We start from the raw sequence: 22,023 nt of genomic DNA on the forward strand, positions 1-22,023 counted from the left end.
CGTTGGGGCATGGGTTTCAAATCCCTACCTCAGCTGTAAAGCTCAGTGGCCTAATTTACATCAGTTATTTCTCAACCCTAGCAAATTTAAGGTGTGTAGACTGCAACTTCCAAAATACCAAAGCCAGCATTTTTTTTCCTGTTATTTGTTACATACTGTTGTTATTTGAACGTAATGTCCTGAGTTGCATGTCAGATGGACAACTGTATACATTGAGTTAGTGAATGAATGAAACAATCCTTTCAGGAATGTGATGGTGGTGATAATGAGAGTTTTGCTTTATTCTTCTTCCTAAGGAAGTTCAGAATGGTAAAAAAAAGGGTGGGTGGGTAATAAAGTAACCTGCACTATTATCTCAATCTAGTTAGGTTCCTCTTAGAATATTAGCAGAGTATGCTTATTTGTACTTTATGAATGGTGAATCTTGTATCACATGTGGCCTTTGGCTATCTGGAAATATTTCCTTCACTGTTTTTTTAAAGCTCCTAGTCCCCAAAACATACTTGAAAGTTATTCTTGTGTTTTCTGTGACAGCTTAGTGAACTTCTAAATCCATCCATCCATCCATCTGAGAACAGCTTTACTAAATCAGACCAAGAGCTTATCTAGTCCACCCCTTTTGCTTCCTAGAAGCGGAGTACTGATTTAGCAAATGTCTCTCAAGTATGCTTTTTTCAAAAGGCAAATGGACTTTGTTTTTTTCCCTTGAGGAAGACATTTTGCTTCTCATCCAAAGAAGATTCTTCAGTTCTGAATGGAAGTCGTTTCTTGCATGAGAAGCGAAATAAGTATCTTCCTTGCGTGGAACCATCCCCTGCCCCCTCACTACCACCACCGGTCTGCAAAGCTTTGGGAACTCTGATGTTGATGGTTAGCCAACATGTTCACCTAAAAACCAGATTGCAAACAACAGAAAGGGAAGCCTGCAATCTTCACATCATATTGGGCAGTTTTACTGTCCATTTTCTGCTCCTTCAGGCATTCAAGGCAAATTGCAACAGTAGAGAATACGTGACATTCAAATTAATACAGAGTCCTCGACTTACAGCAGTTCTTTTAGTCACTGTTCAAAGTTACATTGGCACTGAAAAAAGTGACCCATGACCCTTTTTCACCCTTATGACTGTTGTAGCATCCCCATGGTCACCCTGATCAAAAATCAGATACCTGGCAACCAACTCCTATTTATGACAGCTGCAGTGTCCTGAGGCCACGTGGTCTCCCTTTGCGACCTTCTGACAAGCAAAGTCAATGGGGAAGCCAGATTCACTTTGCAGCCGTTGTACTAATTTCACTGCAGTGATTCACTGAACAACTGTGATAAGAAAGGTCATAAAGTAAGGCAAAATTCACTTAATTGTTTTGCTGAGCGACAGAAATTTTGGGTTCAGTTGTGATCTTAAGTCGGGGAAATCAACTCACAGATCACAAAGAACTAGTGATGTAAATGAGGGCCTGCTAGCAGTTGAAGTTCCGCTTTTACTCATTAATTTCAATAGTAGTGATTTATTGAGGTTAATAAATGAATAATTGCATTAAAGAAATACTCAAAGTACTTCCTGTTTTTGTTGAAATTACAACAGCCTTGGAAAGTGAGCAGGTTCTCCTCCTCCTTGCATTGGCGATGAAATTGGGGTTTAATGATCCTATCATATGGGACAAAATTCCATCTCTTAGCAGGATATGACCAGTTTTCTGCTTTAAAGAAATCTATATCCATTTCTTCATGCAATGTATAATCATAAATTCATGTTTTTTAAATGTCTGAATGAAACGTTTCAACTATTGTTGATTTTCTTCAGCTGTATTGAATGAATGAAATTAACTGCCCTGTTTAATGCCACTTGCTATATAAGTATCTCTGAACAAGCTAAAGTATTTAAAATAGATGTTGGACCAAGATACTGCTAAGAACTAACCTAAAAAGTACAACATTTTTCTCATGAAATTTCATGGAAAACTTTAGACTATATTGGGTTGCAATGTGTGTGTGTGGATAAGTCTATTTAGCAGTAAGACCCACTGGCTGAGTGGGGCTAATTTTCATGAAATAAAAGAGGTATGTTTTCATTTTTAATGTGAATTACGCTGCTTTGTTAAAACAAATTCCAAGCTTATTCTGACACTTTTATCTGAAAATGTGCTCTGCAATTATTTTTGGAACTTCCCAGTCCAAGTGATAATACATCTGGTTCTTGTGTTGCCTGCAAAATAACAGCTTTAAAATGAACAAAAACAAACAAAAATTACAGAACATTTGCAGCAAAAGGTTTTTTTTTTTTGTAGAACTGTCTGCCCCTTCAACAATTTTCAGTGTTCATTGAGGTAGGGATCCTATATAAAGACTGGCAGTACACCATATTTTATAGACTGAACTGTTTGTCAGACTCCTTCAGCAGAAGGTGCAATGTCCTATCGCATCTTTGGCAAATAAAATGCTTCCACATGGCTACAGCCTTGATATCTGGGGTACAAAAATAAGGATATCCACTAGATGGCAATCAGTGTTACATCTTCTGTTTCTTTGCTGCCATCTTGTGGTGGTCACAATTAATGTATCCTTAACATACTGATAGAGGGATGCAGTGGTTCAGTGGCTAAGAGCTGAGCTTGTCGATCAGAAAGGTTGGCAGTTTGAATCCCTAGCACTGAGTAACGGAGTGAGTTCCAGTTAGTTGTCTCAGCTTCTGCCAACCTAGCCGTTTGAAAGCAGGTAGAATGCAAGTAGAAAAATAGGGACCACTTTGGTGGGAAGGTAACAGCGTTCTGTGCGCCTTCGGCGTTTAGTCATGCCAGCCACATGACCTCGGAGACATCTTCGGACAGCGTTAGCTATTTGGTTTTGTAATGGAGGTGAGCACCGTTCCCTAGAGCCGGAAACGACTAACATGTATGTGCGAGGGGAAACTTTAACATACTAATAACTGTATAACTAATACCTTTAACGTACTAATAACTGAGGATGTCTGAATCATTTTGAAACAGATTGCAAGTTAGTTCTCGTTACAACTATTTGTTTGGTGACTTTGCTGGGTATGATAGACTCAAAAATAGAAAAAAATATATCAATATTTAATCTTGCACATTATAACGGCAGCTAGAATAAGTTATGCTCGAAATTGGAAACTGTCTATTGTCCCTTCAGAGGAGATGGTCATTAAAAAAAATCACGAGTGTGCAGAGATAGATAGCCTAACCAAATTACTAAAAAACAACAAAGATAGTGAATACTACAAAGTTAGGAACTGTTGGTACGAATGGTTAAAGAAAAAGCAACATTTGACAACTGAATAAGTTATGAAACTATGAAGGACATGCATTTAATCATAAAGTATTCTGTGAAATTAAAACATTAAAAGAACGAGGAAGGTATTGTAACAAGGTAGATCACGTCAATGTTATGGGGTAAAAGAAAAAAAGAAAAGAAAAATGTCGCCAATGCTCAATACCTGCTGCAAAAATATATATACGTATATATATTTGTTTATATGTTTGTTTGTTTCTTCTTAAATGTTTTAAATATATGGAACTTAAATAAACTTTATTTAAAGAAAAAAAAGTTCAGATGCTTAGCAGCTGGCATGTATTTCTGACAGTTGCAGTGTCCCGGGGTCATGTGATTATCTTTTGCAACCTTCTGACAAGCAAAGTCCATGGGCAAGCCAGATTCACCTAACCTTGTTACTTACTTCACAGCTGTGGCAAATCACTGAACAGCTGTGGCAAGAAAAGTTACAAAATGGGGCAAAGTCGCAGCTGTCTTGCTTAGCAAAGAAATCTTAGGCTCAGTTGTAAATCAAGGACTACCTATACTAGCAACCAAACTGAAGAAAAACATGAGTGAGCAATAATCCAATTCCACTCACTAAAGCAGGGGTCTCCAACCTTGGCAACTTTTTAAGACTTGTGGACTTCAGCTCCCAGAATTCCTCAGTCAGCTTGGCACTAAAGGGCACAGGGAAAAAGCTGATTGAAGTTAACACCCAGGTGTCTATCAAGACTCTGAATCATCCAGGTCATAGTTGTCCCAAAGGTGTTTTTTTTTTTTTCCTTCTAAAAGGCAACTGGACATTCCTTGTTTTTTCTTTGAAAACGTTTCGTTTCTCATTCAGTTCTCCTGAGAACTGTTGTAGAAGCTTCTTAGATAAAAAGCAAAACGTTTTCAAAGGAAAAACAAAAAAACAAAGTCCAGATACATTTTGGAAAAAAGCATCTTTGGGATTAAGACACAGGGTTTTTTATATGACAAACCTATCCTGAGTCTAAACAATGATCTAAACCAGGTAAATATTTTCATTATTGGCTTGCTTTGTGATTGCAACTTTTATTCAGAATCTTCACTTTCCGCACAGTTGGTCCTTCTCTGAACTATCCACCATACAAATCTACTTAGGAGCAGGAGTGGGTTTCTACCAGTTCGCACCTATTCGCTAGAACCGGTTGTTAACCTTGCTAAGTAGTTCAGAGAACCGGTTGTTAGAAGAAATTACTGGCCTAATCCTGTAAGGAAGGCAGGAAGGAAACATTCTGGTGTTGCTTACAGAAACTGCCTCTCCGTTAACCCTTATTATATTCTTGGCAGGACTAGACTTCCTGTCTCAGGAACTTCTCTGGAGTTTTTTTCCCCCTCCTTTGCTGGTACTTTGCTTGTGTGGAGTGACCATTCAAAGTTACAATGGCACTGAAAAAAAGTGACTTATGACCGTTTTTCACACTTATGACTGTTGCACCACCCCCACAGTCATGAGAGGCCAGGTGAGGCGATGTGAGTGATATTGAGTTGGCCATGCCCAGCCAATAACATGACCACCAAGCCATGCCCACCAACTAAGCCACGCCCACCAACTAAGCCATGCCTACAGAACCAGTTGTTAAAAAAACTGAATCCCACCCCTGCTTAGGAGCAACACTAGCTGCCTAAGGTCTTTTCCTGCAGCAACATACGTTGTGTGATCCTCAGCCTGTTGAGGTTCTCTCCTGCAGATCGAGAGGCTTTTTGGGATCTTCCTGATCAGAATCCAGGGCCTTGGGGTTCTGTACAAACAGGAACCAATTCCTCCTCCCTGCTGTGCTGGGCCTGTATAATTAAAATAACCTTTTAAAAAACCTGGAAAGGGTGGGGTGTGGGCCCAAGCTGTACCCTTCCAACAAAATACTGGAAAAGGTTGCAGACAGAACAGGCAAGAAACTTTTAATGTGGAAGTTCGTGGTAAAACTACAAGCTGAACTCAAATGAAAAACAGGTCTTTAACTTCCTTAATCAGAAAGTCCTTGAAAACACCTCCAACTTTCTTCTACTGGTGCGTTTCACAAAGAAATTGCAACCTATCATTAAATCTGGATCGAGTCTTTCAAAACAAACAGGGAATAAAAATGATCTGTGTTCATTGCGGCTGTTTACATCATAAGAAATATTCCCTCAAAGTTATGAGTAATTTCCAAATGTTGTTTTCCCTGCATAAACCTTCCTCCCTCATTCTGCCATTAGGAACAGTCCGATAGGTATAAAAACAGCTATGTGTGAACAGCAGTTTTCTGAAAACTTAGGCCGCAGACGTTCCATATTTGTCGTTCGGCCGCTGAAGTTGAAAAATCAGGAAATAAAGATCAGGTAAGAGCCCGGGTGGGTGGGCAGGTGGGCAAACACATCAGCAGACATAGAACCGGTTCTATGTCTGCTGCTCTTCAGAGCTACTGGTTCTACAGAGGTGGACAGAACCGGTAGAAACCCACCCCTGCCCAAAGGCATCAACTGGTCACTGCAAGGAATTGAATACAGGTAGTCCTTGACCAAAATTGAACCCAAAATTGAGGTTGCTAAGTGAGACATTTGTCAAGTGAGTTTTGTCCCATTTTACGACCATTCTTAGCACAGTTGTTAAGTCTGAATCTGGCTTCCCCATTGACTTTGCTTGTCAAAAGGCTACAAAAGGTGATCGCATGACTCCAGGACGCTGCAACTGTCATAAATATGAGTCAGCTGCCGAGCGTCTGAATTTTGATCACCTGACAATGGGGGTCATGTGGTAAGTATGAAAAACGGTCATAAATCCCTTTTTTAAAGTGTTGGCGTAACTTGGAACTGTTGTAAAGTCGAGCGCTCCCTGTATTACAGCATACTATTATATGCTTAACTTATTTTTAGCAGGCTGATGTGTTAGTGTAGTTCAGAAATAGTCATTGTTTTATAGTAGTCTGTCTCTATCAAATCACAGAAGTGGCCGCCTCTGTCACAACCTGTTTTGTGAGGCTTTCTGAGTCATCTGGTTGTTTACTTGGGGAGGGGGGGGAAGTAGGATGTGGGTTTCAGTCTGATAGAGCAGGAGTGGTCTTTTATCAGTTCTTGCACAAGGAGGCATCCTCGTGAAGCCTCCATGTCCAGAAGCAGCCTCTTTAAGAATATCAGCTGCCCCAGAACAAATGGCCGGCAGGATGGGGGAAATCCTTGTGATTTGTCATGGTTTAGTGTGGCCTTTTGTGTCGCTATTGTTGAAAATTGTATACTGGATGAAACAGACCAAGTTGTGTTAGTAGGCACGGAGACTTTTAAGGGCACTGGAAGATCCCTTCATTTATAGTGTTTCCCGTCTTTATGATGTGTGGAATTCAACTCTCAAAATTCCCCAGCTGACAATACCGGCTGGGGAATTCTGGGAGTTGGAGTCCACACACTTTAAAGGAAATTTAAGAGCAAGAAACACTGAAGAAGAAGATCCCAAACTTGTTCACTGACATTGTCTCTTACTGAGGGCACACATCTTGGTGGCTTTGTAAAGACAAATGAGCTCCGGACAATGAGCCCCAAGTTACCTTTAATTCAGCATTCAGATCTTGCATCTTCCGGAATCTCTCGTTTCGACACTTCTGCGGATGATGCTCCCAAAATTCAGCAACTTGCCGGATGTATGTTTACTCCCCCCCCCTTTTTTTTTCAAATGCCACAAATTTACTTAACATCCCTGAAAAGCCTCCAAAATGCCTAAAAAACCTAGCTCTACCTTCTGCAGAACCTCTACATTTCGAGGCAGTGGTCTTGGACAATTTAGAAAAGAAACGCATCCCTAGGTTTTAAAGTGGACAAAAGAAGAAAAAAAAATGCAAGCGCGGTCCCAAAATGTTACGACGGCCTGATCTTGCGTTCCAGTGTGCGTAACTTTGTCTCTAATACATCATCCCTTGTAACTATTTTTCTTATTTCAACAAGAAAGTTGTAATCTTTGTTCTAAATGATCATTTCAGCAGAGTTCTGTAGCCTGGTCAGTTATTATTTTAAAAGGAACCCTTTGTTGTTCGATGCTGCCTGCTAAATCTTCCAGTTCACCTTTTCTTTCTGCCTTGCTGTGCAATTCTTCAAGGCCTTGTCTTCTTAGTAAATCCAGCCTCTTTAGCACAATTACTTCTTTCTCTTTTTTTCCCTTCCCTCCCTTTCTCTCTCTCTCTTTCCCTCCCTCTCTCTCTTTCTCTCTCTCTCTCCCTTTCTCTCTCTCTCCCTTTCTATCTCTCTCCCCCTCACTCTTTCCCTCTCTCCCTTTCTCTCTCTCACTCTTTCTCTCTCTCTCTCTCCCTCCCTCTCTCTCTCCCTCTCTTTCCCCTCCCCTCTCTCTTTCTCTTTCCCTCCCTCTATTTCCCTCTCTCTCCCTTCTCTCTCTCTCTTTCCCTCTCTCTCTCACTTTCTCTCCCTCTCTTTCCCTCTCTCTTTCTCTCTCTCTTTCTCTCTCTCTCTCCCCTTCTCTCTCTCTTCCCCTTCTCTTTCCCTTTCTCTCTCTCTCTCTTCTCTCCCTCTCTTTCCCTCTCTCCCTCCCTCTCTCTCTTTTCCTCCCTCTCTCTCCCTTTCTCTCTCTCTCTCTCCCTCTTTCTCTTTCCCTCCTCCCTCCCTCTCTCTCTCTCTCTCTCTGTGGAGTCCTAAGGTCATTCCTGCAACTGCTCCGGAAGCGTAAGCCAGCTTAGAGGGGCAAGAGCCGGCCTCGTTTATTGGCTCCCTTAGAGGAGGAAGCTTCTTCCCGGAGTCTCTCCCTGACTTTTTTCGGAACGCCCACTGGAAACAGCTTCCAGTCTCTGATGTGACACTTGAACGCACAGATAACCTCGTTCTACGCTGGGGTATCCTTTTTTTAATTTTTCTCCCCCTTCCACCATCACTTCGTCCCCAAGTGGGGAAGGGGCTCTGTTCTGAAAACCCGTGCTTGAGCCGTTTCCTTTTCTTGGCCGCTGAGCTTTTGGAGGAGGTCGTACGCGGCGGCAGCTCTTTGCGTGAGAAGTTGACTGGAGTTCGGCAGGCTTCCCTGCCGGGAAGAGGAGGAGGAGGAGGGGAAGCTACGAAGTGGGGCAGGGCCCTGAGCCTCCACTCAGCTGGTAATTTCCTCTTCTTCGTAAGCAGCAGCGTGTGGGTCAGATGAAGTCAGGGAGAGCGAAACGTTGAGCCTTGTGGGAGACACCTCTTCTTTGTCATCCTGAATCCCTCGGGGTCCTTTCTTGAAGAAACGGAATTAGGATCTCCAACTCACCCGTAGCTTCGTGTTCTGTTGGGGGCATTGTTTTCTCCGCAGCGTCTTGCGTTTGGCTCTCGGGTGGGAGGAAGAAGCTTGGTGGTTCAACTTTTGTTTCAAAACCTTTCCTGCTTTCTGTCTCTCTGTCGGTGTAAGCAATACTGTAACGCCGTGCCTTAAGAGACACTGATTTTGGATTTAACAGGGGGAAATGAGAGACGTTGGGCATTAACAAAAAGTAAACAATCGCTTAGAATTTATGGTAGTATTTTTTTTTTTTCACCAATTTCTATGGGGCCGCTTCCTCCGTTTCGATTTATTTGGCTCCTACTGAAATTTGCCGTGTGCTGCATGAGGCCAGTGGGGCAGCAGAAAAGGTTTGCCAAAGCGAGTGAAAACCCTGCCCCACCCCAGTCTTCCGCGATCAATCGCAGCACGCATTTTGTTCCTGCCAAGGGTTTTTCAAGCTTGCCAGGGGAACCTCGAAAAGCAGGTATTCAGGTTGCTGTTGAAAACAAGAAGGAAATTTCCCAGGCTGTTGAATTCAGCACCCCGTACCAACTTCTGTAGTGCATCTTTAAAAATGGGCAAGGAGTGTGATTTGATTAGGGATGTTCCCATCGTTTTAAGATAAAAGTTCATGCGGCATGAATATATTTGTTTCCAGGGTCTTTTATTTTTAGTATGTGTTAGGGAGAGTAATTAAGGCAGCTGTCTTGAAACACACACACACACACACACACACACACACCCCTATATAAAGGGAGGAGGGTTTCATAGAAAGTTTGATTTGATTGCTAAAAGTTTAATTTTTGAATTGGTTTGATGGCTCCTTTTTTTCTCATCCAAAGCAAACAAATTATAATAAGACTTTAAAGCAAAAGTCCAGTAGTGTGTGTGGTGTGTGTGTGTGTGGGGGGGGGGGTGTCAGCATTTTGGGTTCCACTGAATTAAATAGACAAAAGGAAAATAGAAGAGGAATGTGCTTGTTAAATTAAAAAAAAAATCAAGGAAAAAGGGTGTAGACTTTTTCATATGAACGTTGTAATTTAAACAACTGATTGATTAGTCATAAGGTCTCTTCTAGTATAGGTCTACTCTAAATCTTAGTCATAAGGTCTACTCCACAACTGAAGGCCCTCCAGAGGTGTTGGGACTACAATTCCCAGAATCCTAAGCTGAAATGGAGCACACCAAGATGACCCCAAAATGGTGCCTTCCCTTTCCGAAGGCAGAACAGTAGTGTTTGAAAATTCTGACAATTGATATTTGCATATATGGACCAAGGTTAAAGAAAACGCATTTTTAGAGTTTTGGTGCTTTTTCCATCTTTTTTTCCAAGATACCAGGAATTGAATTTGGGGTTTTGAGCCTGCAGAGCCTCTGTTCTGCTCTTGAGCCATAATATAGCGTGGAGACAGTCTACAATGTGTGACATCAAACTAAAGAATTCTCTGGGATGGAAACATTGAGAGGGATTATATAATGCAGATGAGGTTAGGGGAGGTTCTTTTGCACTCAGGAGAAATTGATTTTTGCTGTAAAATTCCTAGGAAGACCAATGCTGGGACATAAATATGTAGGAATGTTTGGTTACCAAGATGACCTCTTGAGTCGCTTCACCATGTGGGCCAGGCATGATTCCCAGGTTGTCAACCCAGAACGTCTATGACTAAAAGAGCTGCTAGCTTTTGGTTACTTTTCGGGTGAGGTCAGGCTGTAGTTTCAAATCGTGGGCTTCCTAGTTCAACCTCTTACCTGCTTTTCAGGAGCTGCACATTTTGGATTTCCTTTGGGCATGGTACTAAGTCTGTATTTTTTAAAAAACCCATTCCCAATAGAAGTATAAAAAACTGGGGGAAAAGGTGGGGGGGAGACTACAGGGAGTCCTCGACTTATGACCACAATTGAGCCCAACACTTCCGTTGCTAAGTAAGACACCTGTGGAGTATGTTTTGCATTTTATTATTTTTCTTGCCACCGTTGTTAAGTGAATCGCTGCAGTTAACCTAGTAATACGGTTGTTAAGTGAATCTGACTTCCCCATTGACTTTGCTGACCAGAAGGTTATAAGAGGGGATCACATGACCCCGGGATGCTGCAAGTGTCATAAATGTGAATCAGTTGCCAAGTGTCTGAATTTTGATCGTGTGACTATGGGGATGCTGCAACGGTCATAAGTGTGAAAAACAGTCTTAAGTCACTTTTTTCAGTGTCATTGTAACTTCAAACAGTCACTGAATGAACTATCGTAAGTTGAGGACTACCTGTACGGTCGGGCCTTGCTTGATTCTATATACCCAGAATTTAGTGAGCCACTGCCAAACAAAGAAGATAGCAATAGTACTTAGACTTATATAACACTTCACAGTGCTTTTACAGCCCACTCTAAGCGGTTTGCAGAGTCAGCCTGTTTGCCCCTAACAATCTGGGTCCTCATTTGACCCACCCCGGAAGGACGGAAGGCTGAGTCAACCTTGAGCCTGGTGGGATTGGAACTGCCAAATTGCAGGCAGATGGCAGTCAGCAGAAGTGGCCTGCAGTACTGCATTCCAACCACTGCGCCACTATAACGCTGAGCAAGATTCATTTGAACAAAAATTCACATCCAATTCTCTTCGAATCTTAGTTCTGGGACAAAATGATACATTTAGAACATAGCACGTTTGACTCCAGTTCTTCCAGTTACAGCATGTCAGACAGCCACAAAGGACTGCTGGCAGATGAAGTGCAGTACACTTAGACCTTCAGTTAACAACCGTTGGTGTAGCACCCATTTGAAATTACAGCAGTACTGGAAAAAGTGTATTGCAACCAGTCCTCGTACTTAACAACTGTTGTAGCCTCCCTACAGTCACGTGATTAAAATTTGGTCACTTGGCAATCGACATGCAGTTACAATGGCTGCAGCATCCCGGGATGATGCAATCACCATTTGTGACCTACCCAACCAGCTTCCTCACTCCTCCGTCAAAGTCAGTAGGGAAAGCCAGATTTAACAACCGTATGATTTGTTTAACAACCATGGCAAAAAAAGGGGTGGTGGTGGTGGTCAGAAAATCAGGCTTGACATACTTAACAACTGCCTTGCTTAGCAGTGTAAAATTCTGGTCTTAATACCGGTTGGAAGTCAATGCCTACTTGTAAACAGCCTCAACGATGCCATGGCTTGACTAACTAAGCATCAGAAATCACAATAGAAAACTTCCTGCAATTTGAAGTAGGGCTTCTGTTTGGAGGAAGTGGAACCCCAGTTCCTGTACTTTTGGGTTCTCGGCCATGAATTCAGTGGATAGCTTTTTCAGGCATCGGATTTTAAATAGTCAATCCATGGATTTTGGGGGCAGAGGCATTAAAAAAAAATCTATTGTTGATTTCAGGAGGTTGAAACTAGGCAGTAAAAGTGATAATCCAATCTGCAGTGAGCTAATTTCAAATCAGGTAGCTTGTACTTTATTTCTGCTTTTGCACCATCACTCTAGCCACTTACTAGCGTAAGGGAACCAGGATATTCAATACCCTCTTTGTCTTCTTGATAGGTTCTTTGACTTTCGATCACCCTGCCAAAAGAATTATACGGTTCTTCCTTCAGAACTCATGAACATCCAGAGCAGGTAGGTACACCTTCTATATATATACTCTGTGTGTGTGTGTGTGTGTGTAGCCTGTTGGAGCTTATGCAGATGTTGCGTTAATGGCAGTTAAACTGGGATCTCCCACCTTCAAAGATAATCTGATTTTTATTTCCAGTTGTCAGGAGTAAATAAAATGAAAAGGTATTGCTGTCACGAGTTGCTTTTGTGTTTTCACAAGAAACATTTGCCCCTCTGTAAGCAGGCAGCAAAACGCTGGCCTTAAAATGGCCCCGTCTGTTACTCAGGCTACCTTTATGCTATATTAGCAGCTTACCTTGCAGCATTCAAAATTCATAGGAAGATATTTCCTGCTTTTCAAAGAATCTCCAGTACTGCATTTGATATACCTCTAGCTTCTGTCCCATACCCTAACCCTTTTCCTGTGTGATGAAATGCATTGCTAAGTGAAACAGCGCTAACACTTAAGCTGTTGGTAGTGGTTTGACCTATGCTAGAAATTAGCACTCTGCTAGGGAGGCCCAGATTCTCTCATTGCTAAATCGTAATTGACCCCACCTCCATCCCATCTGTATACTGGCTCTTCAAATACCTAATTTCTCTTAAACTTTTAATATTTAACGTTTGTAGTTATGCTTTTATGATGTAAGCTGTCTGCCCACAGTTATCTAACAATGCGGTGGGCAGCATATAAATGTAATTGATAAATACATTTAATAAGTAAAATAACGGATGCTGGAGTTATACAATTAATTATATGATTTATCATCCCACACATTGATATACCGGCATAACTGGGATTGAAACATCTCTTGTGGGATGCTGCCTTAATTCCAAAGTGGTTTATTTATTGCAAACATGGTTTAAGGTACTGGTTGGGACTGTGGAGTTAAGGGCAATGTAGTATCTATCTTGGTCTTTCCCAACCTGGACACATGCATGTGCTTCAGAGTATCCCCAATTCTTCACATTTCTGGGTACTATTTAATTTTGTTTAGCATTGCATCCTGGAGGCATGGAATAGATTACTTAAAAGTGACATGGCAACTCTAATGTAGCATTCCATAATTCACCATGCTCTTCTTTCATCATTGCTGAGTTCTGACAGTGGAAATGCTTCCAGGTGGGATTTAATCGTGGAAATGTATAAGAATATAAACTAATTTGCTAGTGCTTTGATTAGCTACCAGTAGTAAGTCTGTAGAGATTCTCAGTCATCCAGGTCATGTGCACAGATATCCTTATTAGTTTGTAAAACTTTTCAAACTTGGTTTATGAGCTCAGGATCTCCAGTTTCTCCAAGGGCAAGGAAATTTTCTAAGGCTTTAAGTTCAAAGATGTTTGGAAAACTGAACTGATTTCACAAACCATGTTCGAGATTCAGTGCAGCAGAAATAAACTTCTTTCTATGTGAAACTACAGAAGAAGAGAACAGGAGATGTACCCCTGGAAAGATGGCAGAATTTTAGAAGTGCATGGACCACACACACACATAACCCCTCAAATGCCATGGCGCTAAGATGAGAGATGTGGGGCAGGTTGATCTGGAATGCCTTTTTGTTGTGGTTGAGTAGGTCAGTCCCAATTTGCAAATTTCTACTATCTAACCATACTCAAAAGGATTGTTGTCGTAAAAAATAAAACAGAATAATTTTAATTTTAACTCAGTACCAGGAGGCCAAGATGAAACTCAGATAACGTTTCAAAGACAATCTAGGACCGTGATGGCAAACCCATGGCACGCGTCAGGAAGCCTTGGGAGGCCGAAAAACGGGCCTTCCGGAAATACCTGAAATGCCGAAACGGGCCCATTTTCCACCTCCAAAGGCTTCCCTTGAGCCTCCAAGAGGACGAAAACAGTCTTCCCCGGGCTCCAGGGACCCTCTGGAGGATGAAAAAGGGCACTTCCGGTATTTCTGGAAGGCCTATTTTTCGGCCTCCCGAGGCTGCAGAGGCTTCTCTCAAGCCTTCGGGAGGGCAAAAACAGCCTCAAAAACAGGCCAAAAATCAGCTGGGAGGCGCGTACCTGTGCAGTGGGGCGGGGTGCATTGCATTGTGGGTGCCAGCGCGCGCATGCTTTTGGTATACCATAACGAAAAGCTTCGCCATCGCTGATTTAGGAGCTTCATAAACTTCTTGACTTCGGCGTTGACTAGGTTGACAACCGTTGACTAAGAGTCCGTGGTGCTTAGCTAAGATTACTGGATGAATGCACTCAGGATCAAAATGGCTGGTGTTTTGTTGGTGTGACTAGGAGACCAGTGCAATCTTTCCTAAATCAACTGGTGGATGTGGCAGTGGCACGTCCCTTCGGGAGTGCGGTATTGTTCTAATTGCTTGGGTGTTTCTGCTTTGGTCTGTGGACTTCCCTGCTAGTCTGGGCTCGTAGGGAGATGATCTACAGAGCAGGATGTCAGTCACCAGTCTTGACCCTTTCTGTGGGGGTGGATTGTAATAACTGGAGTAAAGTTAGGTGGTTTAACTAGATCAGAGCAGAACTAAAAGGAAGGATGCACTGTATCATTTGCCGAGCTGAAAGAAATTGAAATTTTAGTATATTATTATGGTCAATAATCCTCTTCTTCCCCTCTGGAAAGCATAACATTATAATTGCTCAGAGGGTACAGTTGAAAGTCAGGAATAGCCAAGAATCAGAGGAGGTCTTTAAGCTGCCCTAGAGTACAGATAGTCCTTGACTTATGACCACAATGGAGCCCCACATTTCTGTGGCCAAGTCTTGAGACCATTGTTTGTTGAATTTTGTCCCATTTTACGATCTTTCATGCCAAGTGAATAATTACAGTTGTAAACAACTACAGTTGTTGAGTTAGTAACGCGGTTTTTAAGCGAATCTAGCTTCCCCATTGGCTTTGCTTCTCAGGAGGTCGCAAAAGGGGGGATCACGTGACCTCAGAATATTGCAACCATCATGAATATGAGCCAGTTGCCAAGCGGCTGAATTTTGATCATATAGACGCTACAACGGTTGTAAGGGTGAAAAACAATCATAAGTCACTATTTTCAGTGCCGTTGTAACTTTGAACGGTCACTAAATGAATGGTTGGGACTACCCGTACAGTGGTAGCCTTGTTAACATGGCTTTGATTGGGAGTCAAGCATCCTTCCAGCTCTAAAGCATTTTAGACAGTATGGCGTTCCTAAAGCAGGCTCCAAATTAGGTTGGCTTATAGAGCAGGGGTCCACAACTTGTGGGCCGCGACCCACTGCTAGGCTGTGGCCTAATCACCGCTGGGCCACACGAGTGGCCGGCCGGTGCATGTGCGTCTGTGCACCCCCCAACTTGTGTAAGTGTTGCTGCAGACACGGTCCCATTTGCACGAGCCTCATTGTGGGCGCTCACACACACACACGCCAGCCCTTCCCACAAAATCATTCCCTCTTTCCCCCCTTGCTCCAGACCGCCAACCAAGAAACATTGGGGGACTCTGCTATAGGGTGTAAGAGAAGAGTTATTCCATTGACATTACCCCTTGGGGATTAAACAGAGCCTCCATGCTACCAAGCATTTTACACCACTGCCGTAATGAGCTGCTGGAGAACATCAGAAGGAGAGAAAGCTGTTAATTTCCTAGTCTGCTTATGGGTTCTTTAAAAACCCCACTTTAGGAATCAGGCTTGCTGGTCTAGAGAATCTGCCTGAGCTAGTCCAAAACAGTAACTGTAGTTCAAGTTGTGGGATCCCTCAAAAGTATAGTATGTCAATCAGGCCACTGGAGGAAGTTGCACAGATAGTCCTCGACTTACCATCACAATTAAGCCCAACATTTTGGCTGTGAGTCCTTATGGTTGCTAAAGTGGGCTACCATGTGACCTGACTTGATTTTATAATTGCTTTTACGATGGTCGTTAAGCAATTTACATGATCGCTAAGCAAGTGCAGCATATCCAGTGGGCAGTTTTTGCCATATTCTGCTGGAAACCGGCAAAAAATGTGACAAATCGTGGTGTTTTGACTGCAGACACTCACAAAAATGTGATAAATTGCGGTGTTTTGACTGCAGACACTCACAAATGCAAGCTAGCTGCCAAGTGCCCAATATGCTACCATGTGACAGCATAAGGTGCATGTACAGAAGCCATAACTTTGAGGATGGCTCATAAATAAGCCTTTCGCAAGTCCGTCATAGCTTCGAACAGTGGTTAAGTGACTGGTTATTAAACTGAGGACTGCCTGTTCTGTGATTTATTTACTTAAGCATGATGTAGAACATGAATGCAGAATGAGATTCCTTGTTACATCTTAAGTCTTGATTACCTGAATTTCAGTAGCCCTTGTATTAAAAAAACAAGGGCTGATACATGCAAGTTACTTTACAATGAAGTAGGTAGCACATAAGCATAGAAGAGGTCTGTGCATTATACTTTCAGGTGATTTCAACACTTTGCCCCATTTTTCCCTTCTGATGATGAAGCTGAGGGCACAATTGCGATGCTGCTGTGTCCATAATTACTCCATCTCTCAGTAGGATTGACTCATAATCACAAGTGGGGAGAGATGGGGCTAGGAAGGTGCCCAGCTATGAGAAGAAACTTAAGAGGAAGAAGTGGGAAATGGAGGAAAATGTGAGGTACCAAAATATAGGATGGGGGAGGCCTGGCTAGGGTTGGCAATACAGTTAGTCCTCGACTTACAACAACCACAATTGAGCCCAACATGTTCCTAAATGAGAAATTGGTTAAAAATGAGCTTAGCCCCATTTTACGACTTTTCTTATGCTTGTTAAGTGATTCGCTGCAATTGTTAAATTAGTAACACAGTTGTTAAGTAAACCTGGTTTCCCCATTGACTTTGCTTGTCAGGAGATGGCAAAAGGGGGAATCACATGACCCCAGAATACTGCAACCATCATAAATATGAACCAGCAAGCGCCTGAATGTAAATCACATTGACCATGGGAATTTTTGCAACACTCATACGTGTGAGAAATGGTCATAAAGTCACTTTTTTCAGGGCCGTTGTAACTTCAAACGGTCTGTTGTAAGTCAAGGATTACCTGTGTGGTACATTTAAGAGGATTCTCTGGATGTCCTCGTCCATTACAAATTATAAAAGTGAGCCAGCAACGTGATGCAATTGCAAAAAAAAGGCAAATACTGTTGGGGTGAATCAACAAAAACGTAAGAGTTCAAATCATGGAAATAATGGTTCCCATTCTGCTCTGCCCTGGGCAGTCCTAGTTTGGAGATGTGTATTCAATTCTGGACAACACCATTCAAAAGGGACAGTGAAAAAATAGAAGAGGACTACCAAGATGGCAAAAAGTTGGAGATATGTAGCCCAATCAGGAATAATTAAAGGGTCAGAAAAAGACAAATGGGAAAGGGTCTCATCCAGAAGAGGAAGGGGATATTTCATATTCTCTGTTGCTCCAGTGGACAGGACTGAAAGCAGTGGACTAAAATTAAGAGGAAGGAATTTTTGATTAGATTCTAGAGCAGCGGTCGCCAACTGGTGGGCCGTGAGAAAATTTTGGTGGGCCGCAAAGAAATCTCACCCCCAGAGCACCCCCACAAAGCAATTAATCCAGGCTGCACAGAAACACAAGGCTGCGCCGCCCCCACATGGCCTGCGGGAGCCTTCCCTGCCCACTCACTCCTTACCCAGCAAACTTGTCTGCTAAGTTGCTATTTTTCCTTTTTCTGACCATCATCTGTTCTGCTGTGCCAGGAGATTTAGATTAGCTAGGAAGCAGGAAATGGTTGGATTTCTTGCTTTCTAGCTAGTCTTTAGAGCTTCGGCTCTGCTTCCCTTAGGATTGAAGGTTTTTGCTTGCAAGCAAATTCAGTGCAGACTCACAGCAAGCAAATTTGAGAGACTGAGCTAGCCGATGGCAGATAGGTAGATCACTGAATGGTTCTGTGAGCAACTCAATCTGCCTGCTTTGCCTGATTTGGGATAAAAGTTGATTTTTTAAAAATAAAAAATTCAATATTTACATGCATGGTGTGTTGTGAGTTAATTTTATGAGTTTGCTTGCAAGCAAATTTTATGTGACAGACTGAGCTAGCCAATGGCGGATAGATAGATTTCTGAATGAATCTGTGATTCTGTGAGCAACTCAATCTGCCTGCCTGCTTTGCCTGATTTTGGGTAAAAGTTGCTCTTTTTTTATAAAAAAATTCAATATTTATATAAATATTTATAGTATTTACATACAAGCCATGCCCAGCCAGTCACATGACGACCAAGCCACTCCCACAAATTAGGCCATGCCCACAACCAGTTAGTGGTCCCTGGGATCTAAAATTATGAGTTTGGTGGTCCCTGAGGTCCAAAAGGTTGGCGACCCCTGGTCTAGAGGAACTTCCTCTACAAGCCGTCAGCCAGGGGAACAGCCTGCCACATGACATCATGAGATCTCCTTTTGCTAGAAGCCTTCTTCAAATAGAAGTTGGATAGTCACATGTCGGAGATGCTATGGATCCCTGCACTCGCTTATGTGGGCTGACCCATTTTTTAGTGTCCATCCCCCACCGCCATATCTTCCATCATCCCCATTCTGCGTTCACTTAGTAAGGTTCTGCTATTAGAAGAATGATGGGAGTTGTAGTTCAGCTGTAAATCATGCCTAGAGCAGCTTCTTTGAAGTATTCGGACTTTTAACCTTTAAAATGTATGAGAATTCAACTCCCAGAATTCCCATGTTGGCTGGGGAATTCTGGGAGTTGAAGTCCACACTTCTTCAGACTGCTAAGGTTGAGAAATGCTGCTCTAGAGCAGTGTTAGCTAACCTTTTTCGGCTCCAGTGCCGATAACTGCACCCATGCTCACTTGTGCACGTTCGTGTGCCAACACCCAGAAGGCCCCACGCCCCCTGAGCATGCATGTGCAACCCCCCTCACACACCACACAAATACACACGCAACTCCCTCCTTGCGCACCACGCATCTGCACATGCACGCATGTTTCCCCCTCACGCAGCACATCTGCGCATGCGCACACGCTCCCCTCATACACAGCATGTTCCCTTCACGCACAGTGCGTCCCTGCGCATGCACGCACGTCTCCTGCGCACCCCCTCCTCTGCCCCTTGCGCATGCACGCCAGATGCTCAACGGTCAGCTGTCCGGCGGTGACACATGCATGCTCAGTGGGGCTCTTCCGGGCAACCTCTCTGCGTGCCACTTCCGGCACAGGCAGCATAGGTTCGCCAACACGGCTCTAGAGACCTTCAAGTTATAACCCAGAAATTGAAGGGTTTTTTTGGGGGAGATTACAACAGGTTTACCTTTCAGTACTTAAAGCTGTGTAATCTTTTTTGGGGGAGAGGGGGATCTGAAAATACCGGGTAATTTTGGTAGTTCTAAATCTCTGCTCAACATACCTGACAACAAACTTAATGCATTTCCATGTTTATAGAATCACAATTTGCTTCCCCTGCTAAGAAAGGCTGGTTTTGTTAGCCTTAAAACTTCTGTCTATTTTTTTAAAAAGTTAAAATGCAAAATTGAAGTCAGGATTTTTTTTCCTCTATACTTCTTTTTTCAAATTGTTGTTGTTCATTAAGTTTAAGCTTTAAAATCTTATTTTAAAATAAAACTTCTAAAAAGCTTTTAACTGTTGCTATGGCTATTTCCCTCCTCCTTTCTTGCAAGCAAATTAGAATATCTCATAAACCCATTTGGCCTTGAGAGTTTTTCTTTAGGTGTTTTTGATTCAGCCTGCTGAAGTGTGTGACTGACAGTGAAAGGAAGTGTGGCAAGGAAAGGGTTAAGGTCTGCCATTTTGTTATGTAACACCCTTAATGGACATATCAGTGAATGGCATGAAGATGGCAGGACTTAACCCTTTACATGCTGGAGCCAAGGCCTTTCAGTTCAGCCAAGCCTAGGAGTGTGTTGGGCAACTGAGGGTATTTTTTTAATTTCAAAGAAAAAACTTGGATTTTTTGTTTCCTTTCAAAAGCTGCACATCCTTATCTCCACCCCTTTTTCATCTAGTATAATTATTATTAAATTTTGTTTGGGTAAATGAAATTAAACTTTATTTTAAAATTAGAACAGTAGTAATAGGCTTCCATAAACCACTGGAAACCGTTTTTAATAAAGGTTTTGGATGGGAAGCAGGAATTTAAATAGACTAATGCCAGAATCATAATGTTTAGGAAAGCAAGGATATAAATGAGTTGAAGGAAGAAGAAAAAAAAGCCTTTAAGTACTACAATACTTCTGTAGTTTATCAGGAGTTTGAGATATGGAAGACTGCATGGCCTTTAGTAAGATGAGAGTTTTCTGACCAAAATTATTGGCAACCAAAGGTTTTTATTTTACTGAATGCCCTTATAGCAAAGCAAGTTTTAAATTGTATTCCTTTATTACCTCCTGCTTGTTTGTATTCCATCCTGAGGTGTTAAAAGTATTAGTCGCTTTCAGCTGCTCAGCCTTTATAGCTCATTTGAGAAATATTTTTGAACATACATGATTCAAAATAGTAGATACCATTTGTGGCTAATCATTTGACTGAAATGGTGTGAGGAGAGTCCTGCCTTGGGCAGGGGGTTGGACTAGAAGACCTCAAAGGTCCTTTCCAACCCTATGATTCTGATTCTGTACCAACTTTTTGTGGCAATACAAAAGGGGATATATTTTACTTTTTAAGTTTTAAAAAATCTAATTATACACACATAAGAGTATCTGTGCAGGTAGGTAGGTAGATAGTCTTTGACTTCCGACCACAATTGGGACCAAAATATCCGTTGCTAAGCAAGGTGGCTCTTAAGTCAGTCATGTCTGCTGTGACTTTGTTGCCCTGTTGTTAAGTGAATTGCTAAGCAGATCATGCAGCCGTTAAGCAAATGCGCCATGTCCCCATTGTTTGTCGGAAGCCAGCTGGGAAGGTCACAAGTGATGATCACATGATCCTGGGACATTGCAACCATTGTTAAACATACGCCCGTTGCCAAGTACCCAAATTTTGTTCACGTGACTGTGAGGATGCCGCAACAGACATAAGGGCAAGGACTGGATATCATATGAGTCACATTTTTTCAGTGCCACTGTAACTTCAAACAATCTCTTAACAAGTAGCTGAAAGTCGAAGGCCATATTGTTATTTATCTGAGCCTTTCTCTTCAAGAAACCTTTGTCTCTGGTCCCGTGTGTGCAATATATAAGGACCACAGCCCAGTGGGAACAGAGCACACGTTTTGAAAGCGGAAACCCCAGGAGCGTTCACCAGCATCTCCAGTGAAAAAGGGTTTCTGGTTAGCCCATTGTAGGCAACTCTCATCTTTATCCAGGCCCCTGGAGAACATTTTCCTCTCAGTAGTTAAGAGTACAGATCTTTTCACAATGTAGGGCAGCGGAGAAGGTGCTGGACTTGGAACAAGGACATGAGCTGGCTGAGGAATTCTGGGAGTTGAAGTCCACAAGTCGTAAAGTTGTCAAGGTTGGAGACCCCTCAACAAAGAGATCCAGGTTCTAGCCCCCTTCAGCCCCAGAAACTCATTGGTTGATTTTCAGCCAATTCTTCCCTCTCAGCCCAAAAACCAATCAGGTAGTGGGGACTGGACTATGGGCAGAGAGACCCCAATTCTAGTCCTCCTCTGCCACAGAATCAGCTAACCTTTAGTAGAATAGAATAACAGAGTTGGAAGGGATCTTGGAGGTCTTCTAGTCCAACCCCCTGCTCAGGCAGGAAACCCTGGCCTTTACCATTTCAGACAAATGGTTGTCCAATAACCAAACAGGCTGAGTTCATGTAAGATCAAAGGTGGAGGACTGGCATCTCTCTGTGAGCAATTAGGATATTTCAAAAGATGGACGGACGGACGGACAGACAGAAGCAAGCCCTCTGAAGGTATTCAGCCCATCCTATACACGGGCTAGGAAAAAGAGGAGATAACATTACTGAGCTGTTGAATAAGAAGTGGGATATACATCCATAAATAAACAGTATGGTGTATGGTCACTACCTGAGGAAA

General features: G+C 42.5%; 1 protein-coding gene across 27 annotated transcripts in view; it reads left to right on the forward strand.

The window, feature by feature from the left end:
- GATAD2A (GATA zinc finger domain containing 2A) overlaps positions 1-22,023 on the forward strand; it is a 107,193-nt gene that overhangs the window by 43,930 nt on the left and 41,240 nt on the right. For 18 of the 27 annotated variants that reach the window (XM_087920848.1, XM_087920906.1, XM_087920936.1 and 15 more), the window contains exon 2: positions 12,026-12,100. The exons of 3 other annotated variants lie outside the window; for them this stretch is intronic. The gene's annotated coding sequence lies outside the window, so the exon portion shown is untranslated. Of the gene's footprint in view, positions 1-7,907; positions 8,353-12,025; positions 12,101-22,023 lie in introns of those variants that run through there. 6 more of the 27 variants (XM_087920931.1, XM_087920955.1, XM_026699019.2 and 3 more) reach the window with 6 other exon arrangements.

Source organism: Pseudonaja textilis, chromosome 1 (genome assembly GCF_049901715.1).
Source record: "Pseudonaja textilis isolate UNSWEBS1 chromosome 1, rPseTex1.2, whole genome shotgun sequence".
NCBI classification, from domain to species: Eukaryota; Metazoa; Chordata; class Lepidosauria; order Squamata; family Elapidae; genus Pseudonaja; species Pseudonaja textilis.